The sequence below is a fragment of the Prionailurus bengalensis genome, chromosome A1 (genome assembly GCF_016509475.1).
Source record: "Prionailurus bengalensis isolate Pbe53 chromosome A1, Fcat_Pben_1.1_paternal_pri, whole genome shotgun sequence".
Lineage (NCBI taxonomy): Eukaryota > Metazoa > Chordata > Mammalia > Carnivora > Felidae > Prionailurus > Prionailurus bengalensis.
In genome coordinates this window covers 122,313,192-122,326,056 of record NC_057343.1, presented here as the reverse complement: position 1 = coordinate 122,326,056, position 12,865 = coordinate 122,313,192, and positions in this window count along the sequence as shown.

The window sequence follows — 12,865 nt, the reverse complement described above, 5'->3', positions numbered from 1 at the left end:
ATTTGGGGACCTGATTAGGAATACTTATTGACTTTTGTGTCACCATTTAGAAAATTCTGTCTCTGAATGTTGTTACAGATCATATTCTCCTTCTCTGCACATGATGTAGATTTTAGTTCCATAGAACCTATTATCTCTTCAAATTACACTAACAGTCACCAGCCTAACACCCAGCACCGTGCAGTCTCATGTAAGTCTGGAGGGATCTCATGGCACATCACCCGTGTCCAGGTGTACCAAGTAACAGAGCTAAGTGGGGTCTATCCATGACTATGATGGTAACAAGCCTATCTATATATGGCAGCTCTTCTTAGAGACTCCTTGCTCATATCACCCCACCCTTGGGGAGGGATCAGACGAAATGTTGAAAGTATATAATGTTTCTCTGACCATCATCCCTTCCCCCTTCTACTAGTATACACTCCAATTTTGCCTTGGGGAACGAGCCCTTCTTGAATGGATACCATCTTGGTGGGACTGGCAATCAACAGTCCTACCCTCCTGTGGCTGATGGTTTGGCATATGACTCAGGGTTGGCCAGGCAAGTGTTCTCATCATGGACACTGAATGCTGAGTGGGCTGACAAGGGTTGTGGGAGCTCATACAACACCTGAAAGTTGGGTCCTTTCAATTCTGCTGCCTCAGAACTGCCTGGCTCCAGCCATTCCCTGAGCTCTTCAGTCTTTTCTTCAATTCTGTGTGTTACTCTATATTTTCAGTAAGTTTCTTTCTTACGTGAGCTAGATTATTTTTTGTTGCTCACAACCAAGGAACTCAAAAAGAGACAAAGACCCTTTATCATGGAAGGGCCCTCCGCAAAGTCACAGGATGATGCTGGATAATTGTGTGCCTGGAGTCTGGTGACAAGAGGTCAGAAAATCTCTATTATTCCCTGGAAATGAAATGAAATGAAATTAGACACACACACACACATATACATATATACATATATGCGTATGTATATGACATAAATATATCATAGAATGTATAATGTTCATGTATATAAATATATAAAAATATATATATTTAGTAATACAAGACTCTGAAAATAGCACACTTTTGAGATTAAATGAATCCCCACCACCACTGCCATAAGAAGAAAAATATTCTGAAGTATAACTAGTGCAAAATAAACTAAACTTCTGGAAAACATAACCCAAAGTGGTGATGATGTAGCGGCAGAAGTTTTAACAGTCTCTGTGTACAGAGTTCTGAGAAGGGAGAGCAGTATAAAAGAAGCAAAGTTGGGACAATGTAAGACAGACTGCTGTAGGCTGGGACTCAAAAGGGCTGGTCTTTAGGATGTAATTAGGAAGCTGATGACTCCAGGCATTTCTTTCTTTTTTTTTTTTTAATGTGTATTCATTTTTGAGAGAGAAATACAGAGACAGAGCATGAGAGGGGGAGGGGCAGAGAGAGGGAGACACAGAATCTGAAGCAGGCTCCAGGCTCTGAGCTGTCAGCACAGAGCCGAACGTGGGGCTCGACCTCAGGAACCACGAGATCATGACCGGAGCCGAAGTCAGATGCTTAACCCACTAAGCCACCCAGGCACCCAGACTTCAGGCATTTCTAAACAACATCACTCAGATCTAGGAAGGAGACAGCATTATTTCCCGACCCTCTCTTTCTTTGCCCAAATTCCCAGGGAATAGTCTGGCTGATTCTGTCCACCAATGACTGCTTTCCCCTAGGCCAGGTGTCCATCTAGAGTTTAATCTCCTGAGGTCACAGAAGGGCAAGGTCATGTCATAGAAAAAAAGAATGCGGGAGCCCAGCCCTGGGGGAGTTCAGGACAGTTATAAAAGTCAGGGGCAAGAGCTGGCAAAGGCGTGTCTGCTAGAGCAGGACAATTTTAGAATAAGATGGGGATTAGAAAACAGGTCCCCAGTGCCCAGACTGATGTTCCAGCTACCAGACCACATTATTACCTGGAATACAAGCTTTCTGAGAGAGAGGGTCACATTAGATAATTTCCAAAGCCCTGCCAGCAACAGAGCCCCGTGTAAAGTTTCAGTAGTTTGAGGATGGCTTTGTGAGTAAATAAAGAACATTTCTTGGCGTATTTGTGTCAGTGGGGGTAGGTATATTGCATGGCGATCCAGTGGAAGTTTTGGAGTCAGACTCCCTGGGCTCAATCCTGGCTCTCCAGTGTACCTTCCACTTCACACAAGCTCTCCAAGCCACCTCGTGTGTTTTTTTATGACAGACACACACAACAGCCGACGCAGACAACTCATTGCGATTCCTGGCATTTTCCTTTTATGAGATATACAAATACCACTGTTGTTATAGCAGAAAAGGATGGATGAAGAAAAGCTTTTCTCTCTCCAAGCCTGATGCCAGTTTTTAGTCCATAACACATTTATAATCTGGTATCAACCTTTTGTGTTGTCCACCTGATCTCAGAAATAATTCTTTATCAGGATGACCTTTTAGGATACAGTCAGACAAATACAACACAAATCACTATTTCATCATATGAGCATTGATAATTGATTTTTTTAAGTGGTGAGGGAAAAGGCACTTGTCAGTAAACCCCAGTTCACGCAGAGAATATTAACATAGCCTCCCCCCTCCCCCCTCCCCCCCAGCCTTCCCCCACCCCAACTTTCTCCCTTCATCCTTCCTGTGAGCCTCTCCCTCACATTGTCCTAGCTCCTGTGATGTACCCTCCCAGGACTATCTTCAATAGCAGGAAAAAATACACTTTTTATTGATTTCATTTCATATACATTTATGCTGTTGGTTGCCTGCTTTTATGTTACATCCAACCTTCAGAATTCAGGTTGAATATGTCATGCCATGATGTGCAGGAGACCTGCAGAGAGAGCGCCCCTGGACTTTAATGGGAGCCGAGTACATTCAAAGGAAGAATTTTGCTTTCAGTGTATTTAACACTGTTTGCCTAGAGTTCTATCTCCACAGGGGCTAACATCTGTGTAAAACAGCAGGGAGGAGAGCTCCTGGCCTAGGCCCTGCTGAGAACAAAGCCAGGACACCTGAGAATTAAAAGGCTCCCATCCTTCAAAGCTTTCCAGAGACTTCTCATCCCCCTGCATATCTTGACACTTTCACTACCTACGTGTGCACCGCGAAACAATGAGTACACAGCATCTCTGTGCAAGTTGATAAACTTGAGGTAAATGGCATCCCATCGTATACATCCTATTGCCACTCGCTCTTGTGGACCAGAATTATGTTTCTGAGATTTAACCACCTCGCTCTAGTTCATTCATTTTTTTTTAAATTTTTTTTTCAACGTTTATTTATTTTGGGGACAGAGAGAGACAGAGCATGAATGGGGGAGGGGCAGAGAGAGAGGGAGACACAGAATCGGAAACAGGCTCCAGGCTCTGAGCCATCAGCCCAAAGCCTGACGCGGGGCTCGAACTCACGGACCGCGAGATCGTGACCTGGCTGAAGTCGGACGCTTAACCGACTGCGCCACCCAGGCGCCCCTAGTTCATTCATTTTAATAGCTGTATTGCATTTTATTGTTCAGAATGTTTTATTTCTTAAGCTGAGCGGTGGGTACTCTTGGTGTTTGTCTTATTCTTTTCTAAACTTTGCAGGAAGGCTGAACTACTTCACGATTTAAAAAATGAAGTGAGCTCTGCCTTTCGGGTCTCCCCTGACACAGAATGCTTCTTGTGGCAACGTGCGGCTGTCCCACTAGGTTGCAGACTGCAGCCCCCCATTCGTCTGCGTGCCTGGTTCTGTAGACTTGAGCCCAGCATCTAACAGTCTTACAGTGATGCTAGTTGTGTTTCCTGAACATCGATGCTGTGCCCGGCACCATGCCACGTGCTTTGAGAGGGTGATCCCATCGAGTCCTCGTAACAATACTACAGGGTGGGGATGTCATGATTATCCTGCATTTATAGCTGAGTGAGATGAGGCTCGGAAGTTTGGTGTCATGGCCAAGGCCTGAGGGCTAGGAAGGTGAGAGCCAGTGTTTGTAAGCAGGCCTCTCTGACTGCCAGATTCATGTTGATCCATATTCTCGCCACCCTACCATATTTCTCCATAGTTGGGGAGGGAGGGATGCCTTTGGCTCGGTCTGGATGCTGTCAGTTTGCCTGTCCCCTCCTCAGAACATGCTCATCCAGATATCCATGGTAGGATGGAAAGACGAAAGCAGCATTAGGATTGGGACCTCCACTCAACTCCTTCTTCACACATTCAGATGGTTTCACCTGCAGGCTAAAATGGTTCAAAGGACTAGAAACTACCCCACACCCACTGCCACACTGCACACAGGCATTTGCCCAGTGGTTGTCTTCCCACACTAAGGCTTGGATTTACCCCACAGGTTGGCCAAGGGGCTCTTTTGGGAAAGGGCTTATTCAGACCTTTGAAATTTTTCTCCAAACAAGGGTAAGCTTGAAGTCTAATTTTTCTTCTCTATTTTTTTATCCTTTCTTCCCTTTCCTTCTTCCTCTTCCTTGAATACGAAAAGCATTTACATTATTTAATGTGGAGGATTTTAAACATGCCAATTTCATATTCTCATTTGTTTAAGTACAACAGGAACCTTTAAAACATGGCAGTGGCTGGACTGCCGAGAAGCTCTCTGGGGCTCTGTTGGGGGGGACCGGGGGGGTCAGGGTCTTGCAGATCAAACCCCCCACCCCATCCCGTGTGCCAGGAATGCCCTCTGCTACCCTGGAGAACTCTCGGAGTTGCAACAGCCATGCAATATGAAGCCTCTTATATGGGTCTGCATTCACTCTCAGGAGAAGACCTAAAATAAAGTAACATGAAAGATATCAGGAGTTGTTTTTTGCTTGTTTTTACCACATTTTCAATCCAAATTGGCACTGGCTGTGGATGAATAACTTTTGAAGATGAGGGGTGGCAGGACCGTGCTGACAGGTGGTAGCTCTCGACCACAAACTTCCCCCCAAGCCTTCTCCAACAGCCCCCAGCAGCGGTGAATTCTATTCTGCGGCTGTGCCACCAAAATCCAAACCAACAGGTGAAAAACAAGAAATCAACTGCGTGCCTCTGAAAGAATCAGCACTTTATTCATCAATGCTAGCCAGGAAGCTGCTCCACTGTTTTAATAATTCCAACCGCTTCCAAGGGGGACAGCTGCTCCCAGGAAAAGACTGCCATAACTTCAGGCACTTGTGACAAAACCTAGGTGAATTACTAGACAACTTCATGCTGGTTCGCAGAGTGATGAAAACAAGTGGCCTTGAATGATAGCACATGTTATAAAGAAATGGAGCCTTTCAGTTATAAAAGATGTATCAATCGGGGGAAAGCAAATACAAATTAAAGTTTGATGAGCAATTGGATATTAATTGGTACTAACTCTGCTTTTTATGTCACTTTGATGTGGAGTGGATCATAAACATGGTGAGCGATACTAATAATGTACATTCACTTCAATGCAACTTTATGGCGCCATTTATTAAAGAAACCAATATTGAGATTGAGTGGTTCGTTCACTGGCATGCACTTTTCCTACTGTGTACCTTCACCTCACTCTTGTCACGCAGGCTCTCAGCCCCAGCCTGCGGGGGGCACCATGCAGTTGGTTAGACACGGAAGAACCATTGCCTGGTTTTTGCTTTATGCACCAATTCTAAATTATAGTGGAATCAGATTTAACAGCAACCTAGGGCCTTATCCTTTTTTCCAGAGTTTTTTTGTTTTGTCTTGTTTTACAAGTTGCCTGCTCTTTTCTGAATTTAGACAGCAAGTTCAAGAAAAGGAATGTCATCTTATGTTTATTGAGTAAACACTAAATAGACATCGTAGCGTACTTCTGTAAATAGCCATCATGTTTTACGTCAAGTATAATTCAACATACTTTATTTCAAATATAAAAGAAATTTTTTCAAGTCACAAAATGCAAAAGTGATGCATGATTACTAAGCAAAGTAGAAAATAAAAATTGTCTTCTTCAAAATTAAAATGGGAGGAAAGGGGCGCCTGGGTGGCTCAGTCAGTTAAGCAGCCGACTACAGCTCAGGTCATGATCTCACGGTCCATGAGTTCAAGTCCCGCGTCAGGCTCTGTGCTGACAACTCAGAGCCTGGAGCCTGTTTCAGATTCTGTGTCTCCCTCTCTCTGACCCTCCCTCATTCATGCTCTGTCTCTCTCTGTCTCAAAAATAAATAAACATTAAAAAAAAAGTTTCTCTAAAAAAAAATAATAATAATAAAAAAATAAAAAATAAATAAAATGGGAGGAAAGTGGGTAAGTTTCATCATGTCCTTTGTCCCTTTAATAATCAATTTGCACAATGTTTCAATTTTATTTTACTTGGATTCATAGCCCAGTTCTGCCATGTCTTCACTGTATGACCCAGGGCAAGTAACTTAATCTCTCTGTGCTTTCTCATCTGAAAAATGGAAATAATCATATACACCTTAAGCAGTATTGTAAAGGTGCAGGGCGCCTGGGTGGTTCAGTCAGTCAAGCGTCCAACTTCAGCTCAGGTCATGATCTTGCAGTTTGTGAGTTTGAGTCCCGTGTCAGGCTCTGTGCTGACAGCTCGGAGCCTGGAGCCTGCCTCAGATTCTGTGTCTCCCTCTCTCTCTAAAAAATAAAGATTTTTAAAAAAATAAAAAAAAGTAAAGGTGAATGAGACATTTTTAAACACATCCTTTAAAACTATTATTTAGCACTTAGCACTATGCCTAGCATGTTTCAAAAGTTAGCTATTTGGGGGGCACATGGGTGGCTTGGTTGAGCTTCTGACTTCGGCTCAGGTCATGATCTCGCAGTTTGTGAGTTCAAGCCCCTCATAGGGCTGTCTGCTGTCAGCACAGAGCCTGCTTCGGATCCTCTATCCTCCACTCCCTCCCCCACTCCCCTGCTCACACTCTCCCTCTCAAAAATAAATAAAACATTTTTTAAAAAGTTAACTATTTTTATTATGGCAATATTGCTTATAATGGATGGGGTCTAATCAGCAGCATTGCCAAATGCAATCAACGGATAATGCTGGTCTTCAGGCTGACACCAACATTTCATTAATACCTGGAATTATTACCTTGGAATAAATATTCAGGAGCCCACATGGCTAAGAAAACAGCTAAGAAATATGGCTTCCCTTTGCTGCAGTGGTTGCCATTACTTAGAATTTTAGCACAGAATATAGGCACAGCATGATATTTTATGATTACTTTTGAGGCACTTCTGTATTACAAAGTTACTCTACTAATTCTGTTGGGTTTTTTTTTTTTAGTTTATTTATTTATTTTGAGATGGGTGAGGGGTAGAGAGGCTCCACGTCAGTTTAGAGCCCCATGCGGGGCTTGAACCCATGAACCCTGAGATCATGACCTGAGCTGAAATCAAGAGTCTGACACTGGGGGCGCCTGGGTGGCTCATTTGGTTGAGCATTGACTTCAGCTCAGGTCATGATCTCACGGTTAGTGAGTTCAAGCCCCGCATTGGGCTCTATGCTGACAGCTCGGAGCCTGAAGCCTGCTTCAGATTCTGTGTCTCCCTCTCTCTCTGCTCCTCCCCCTCTCACGCTCTGTCTCACAAAAAATGAGTAAATGTTTAAAAAAAAAAAAAAAACTGACACTGAACCAACTGAGCCATTCAGGGACCCCTGTTGTTTTGTTTTTAAATCAACCACAATTTCCCTTTGGTTGGGTGAAGGGTAGGCCAGCTTACAGCTAGGCTGAATAATTGTTTGAGATCCTTAGGAAGTCTAAGAAGTTATTTTGTTGATATTTGGGGTGATAAGCTTTGCCTACTCTGGGGGTCAGAAGCAGGCAAACACTGACGTGCATTTGATTTTTTCATAGGAGGAAATCTAACTTTTAATTAGGCTAACGCTCTGAGGGAAGTGTTTTACTGAGCTATATTTTTATTTTCTGCCTATTAATTTGAACAGATTATTCAAAGACTGTGTATTAATAGATAGCAAGGGAGGGAATTAAAGCTAATGTGGGGCAAGGCTTCCACCGTGGGTACATGAACTTAGAGAAATCCCCAGCAAGTAGTGAAATGGGCTGTTGTACAAAGAAAAAGAGTAAGGGAGGCAAGGCCAGACATAGAAGGGATCCTCCTGTTTTACATTTGCTTGATTAAAAGGCAGGTTGACTGTCATATTTTGTAAATATGTCAATACAATAATTACCGCTTGCACTAAATGGGGAGAAAAGGCAGGTTTGTGTGAAAACTAGAGAAACAGATCACAGAACGGGCGCCTTGTAATAGAAGGCTCTCAGCAAACAAAAGACATGTGTTACACCTCATTAAAAGAGGATTTCCTTTCGTTGCCATTGAGAGACTCAGATGCCATATTTTCCCTCAAAAGTAAATGGTCTATTTTCGAAATAGACAGAGAGTCCCTACTCCTTGTATGTGCTCTTAATTCAAGAAATATATCTAACAGTCATCTAACAAGAGTCAGTTTCAGAAGAAATTAATGAGGAACATCCATTAATTATTTATGCTCTGAAACAGTAGGTCTGCTAATGTTTCTGCTAATCACCAAAGCTAAACAGATGTATCTTCATAAAGACAACCTTGAAGAATAGAATGAGTATAAAGAGGTGCAAATAGGAAAAATATGTCTATGTATAGCGATGACAGGAAACAATAATAGTGATGCATCAGTGCCCCCGAGACAGTATTTGTTTAAACAGCAAGGCACAGTGAAATCATCAGAGCACGTTGTTGTCACATTGCCCAATGTGTAACTATTGTATTAAGCAGGAATAATAGAAGTTGAAGGTATGGGTAGAGGACAAAAAGAATGAGACCACTACTCTTTGAGACAGCCTCGAAAGCTGCCCCCTTTGCATAACCTTTCCAGAAGCAGCTTTTTCCACGGCTGCCAGGAGTGGTAAGGCTGTGAATTTTGAAATCATCGCATAAATCTGAATGATCAAACCTTCATTTTTGCTTTCACACGGACCAGGTCAGAATATACCCGGTCGGTTCCTTTCCTGGGTTGTAAAAGTCATGTCAGAAGAGCCCCCCTGCAGAATGCAGAAGCAGTTACAGTAGGGCCATATCTGAGGGCTGGGCCATCTGGATGTAAACCGTGGCTTTCCCACTTACCAACTTCATAATTTGGGCAAATTAACCTCTCAGTACTTCACTGAGTTTCCTCGGCTTCCTCACTGGCAACATCCTCCTCAAAAAGCTGTAAAATGAGGGGCACCTGGGTGGTTCCATTGGTTTGAGCATTTGACTCTTGCCTTAGACTCAGGTCATGATCTCACATTTTGAGTTCGAACTCTGTGTCAAGCTCTGTGCTGACAGCAGGGAGCCTGCTTGGGATTCTCTCTCCCTCTCTCCCTGCTCATGTGCTCTCTTTCTCTATCTCTCTCTCTCAGAATAAATAAACATTTTTTAAAAATTGTTGTAAAGTGAGTTCTTAGGCCACCCAAATATATGTACTCAGTTTTTGTGAGTTATTATTATTATATATTATTGCATATTATTATTATCATTATCATTATTTTCAACACAGCTTTCTTGAGTTCAGTTTATGAGTATGACAATGGTGGGGATCTTACAGACACCTGACATTCTATAGAGCTACCGCTTTCAAGATGGAATGATAGTGACAGGTTCCACCTCGCCTCCTAACTCACATTCTCTGTCGTGATGATTCCTCAGGATCCTTTGAGGAGAGCCCAGTTCCCTCCATGTTCCAAGAAAGATGTGCAGGATGGTTGGTATCAACTAAGGGACAAAAATGGTGGCCACAGGAGACGGGTGTTCTAAGCCCATGCTTTCTCCAGCACTCCTCTTACCACCTCCGCTGGAGACTGAGGAGGAAGGAGTTCCCTTCAAAGGCACTGGTAGTCCTCAGAACTTGTATCCAAAGGGTCACAGGGAATGACCTCTCTTTGGGAAGGTCATCTCTGTCCTGCCTGTTGAATCATGTGTCATCAACGTATGGAGTGAGCCTAGGAAGCATTTCTCACACCGCACGCAGAATCACTCGGGAAAGTTTAAAAAACATATATGTAGATTTATGTATGTATTTATTCACATTGAGTGTGTGGTGTGTGACTGCATGTGTGTACGTTGTGTGAGTGCACATGAGTGTGTGTGTGGTGTGTGCATGTGGAGCGGTGTGTGGTGAGTGTGTGTGTGTGTGTCTACTATAAAGCCTTTCTCTAGAACTACAGACTTAGAATCTTCACTGCTGGGGCCTAATAACCTGTACTTTCTAAACTATTTTTAAAATTTATTTATTTTGAGAGTTGGGGAGGGGCAGAGAGAGAGAGAGAGAGAGAGGGAGAATCCCTAGCAGGCTCCATGCCAAAGGAGGCTCTATCTCACAAACCATGAGACCATGATATGAGCTGAAATCAAGAGCTGGAGGCCAACCGACTGAGCCACCTAAGCGCCCCAATATGTACTTTCTAAAGTTCACTAGGAACCTTCTGGTGTGCAGTCGGATTTTGGAGTTACTATTCAAAGGCAGGGATACTCTATGTCCAGTGTCACAGTGCATTTGCGTGCCTCATATACCTTGCTGTGATGTAAAGAGTATCAACATTTGGTGCACTCGGTTCAGCTCATGTCATGATCTCGTGGTTTGTGAGTTCAAGCCCTGCGTCGAGCTCTGTGCTCACAGCTTAGAACCTGGAACCTGCTTCAGATTCTGTGTCTCCCTCTCTCTCTGCCCCTCCTCCGCTCTCACTCTGTCTCTCTTTCTCTCTCTGTCTCTATGTCAACATTAAAAAAGAATTTTTTTTTAAAGCGTATCAACATTTATGAAAGACCCACTGTCATAAATCAGGGTGGATTTGAGCTTAACGCGGTCACTATTCCTCCCTTCTGTGCTCGAACACTTTCTGCACAGAAAGAAGAGGAAGTTAAGCCATGAGTGCAGAAACCAGCTTCCTGTTTCCTCTCTGCAGGAGTCTGTAGTGAGCGAGGGCCACTGATGGGCCGTTAGTACATGCGGTTGAAATAATGCTTTACTTATCAGGAAAAGCTGGGGGGTGAGGGAAGAACTATATTCAGTAGCTAGCACAATACAGTCCTGGGAGTGCATTGCTCAGGGGATTATGCATTGCCCACCGAACTGCTCTACAACAGACCAACAGTGTGCTCTCGCCTGGCAGAAGGACTCTCACCTCTCCAACAAGAACGTGCCCCTGGCATGGGTCCACTCTCCTTCCACAGGCAACCTCTTGTATTGCCTGTGAACATTTTCTGCTCTGTCTCTACTCAGCTGGGATGGCTTCAGCCAAGGACCCACAAGAGACTCTCTAGATGAGAGAGTCATGAACCAGGACAAAAACAATAGATTCCTTTAGTATCCATTCTCCCCCTGCTTCCCACCATCCCCTGTGCATATTCCCTTAGCATCAAGGATCCCTGGACCAGTCATTAGGTTGTGAAATTAAAATAGAAAAGCCACAAAGAGAGGAGAGCCTATTACCTAAAACCAAGCTCTCCGGAAGTGGCACATTAGCTCATTTCCCCAAATGTGGGGGACGTGTGCAGGGGCTGGGCAAAGTGTGCGCGTCATTAGCCGCTCTAAGGAAATCAGACCCAACGTGCAGCCAAAGCTCTCCATGTCACTTCTGTGTTTTATTAAACAACACAACCTGTCAGGTCATGTAAATGGCACTGCTTCCTATACACAGACCAAATGAATTAGAAGAGGCATTCAGGTGTATGGCAATATTATATTCCACACTGGTCACATTTCTTCTTCTCTGTTTTTAATGTTTATTTAATTTTATTTTTTATTATTATTATTTTTTTTTTTACAGATGGCAAGTGAGGGAGGGGCAGAGAGAAAGGGAGAATCCCAAGCAGGTTCCACACTGTCAGTGCAAAGCCCGACGCGGGGCTTGAACTCACGAATCATGAGATCATGACCTGAGGCGAAATCAAGGAGTCAAGACGTTTTTTGTTTTGTTTTGTTTTTTTAATTTTTTTTTCAATGTTTTATTTTATTTTTGGGACAGAGAGAGACAGAGCATGAACAGGGGAGGGGCAGAGAGAGAGGGAGACACAGAATCAGAAACAGGCTCCAGGCTCTGAGCCATCAGCCCAGAGCCTGACGCGGGGCTCGAACTCCCGTACCGCGAGATCGTGACCTGGCTGAAGTCGGACGCTTAACCGACTGCGCCACCCAGGCGCCCCAAGGAGTCAAGACGTTTAACTGACTGAGCCACCCAGGCACCCCCACCACTCACATTTCTATTTTCTTCTCCACATATTTCTAACCCGAAGGACATGCTTATTTGCTACATGACCTGTAAAAACACATAAACTCTCACAGAGCAGAATGGAATTAATCTGAAGTAGAATCACAAACACCTTATAAACCATAAAATGAAAAAAGGTGTGTGTGGCGCGGGGTGGAGAGCGAGGAGGAGTGAAGAGATGAATAGGTTGATTACCAGACTGACAATTCTCACGTGTTTTGTGCCACATTTCAACAAATTTAATTTGCCTACGAAGGTATCGACAATTACAATTTCCAGACCAATCTTTTGTTTAGCTGCCCTACACACACTTCTGCTCAGATATTTTTACTTTAGGACAGGTGCCACTACCTTAAAAAAGAAACACCTGGAATAGTACCCAGTACTAAAATACCTGCAGAGTGCATTGTAATCACAATTAAACCAAAGGAAAGGAAAGGAAGATAATTGGTCATTCCAGAATTTCTCTTCTTCCCAGTGTCACCAGCCTCTTACTGCTCAGGAGGAAATAATCCTTAGAAAGATCTGAGCTAATAAGGCTATACAAAACCAACTTGTATGGGGGGAAAGGGCAAGGATGTTTCCTCTGTGTTTATTATATAATTTAATATACTTCTGAGACAAAAGGGGGATGACACTCATTTGTTTCCAATGCAATGCAGTAAATGAGTTCTTCAAAAACTCCCCCGGTCGCTTTT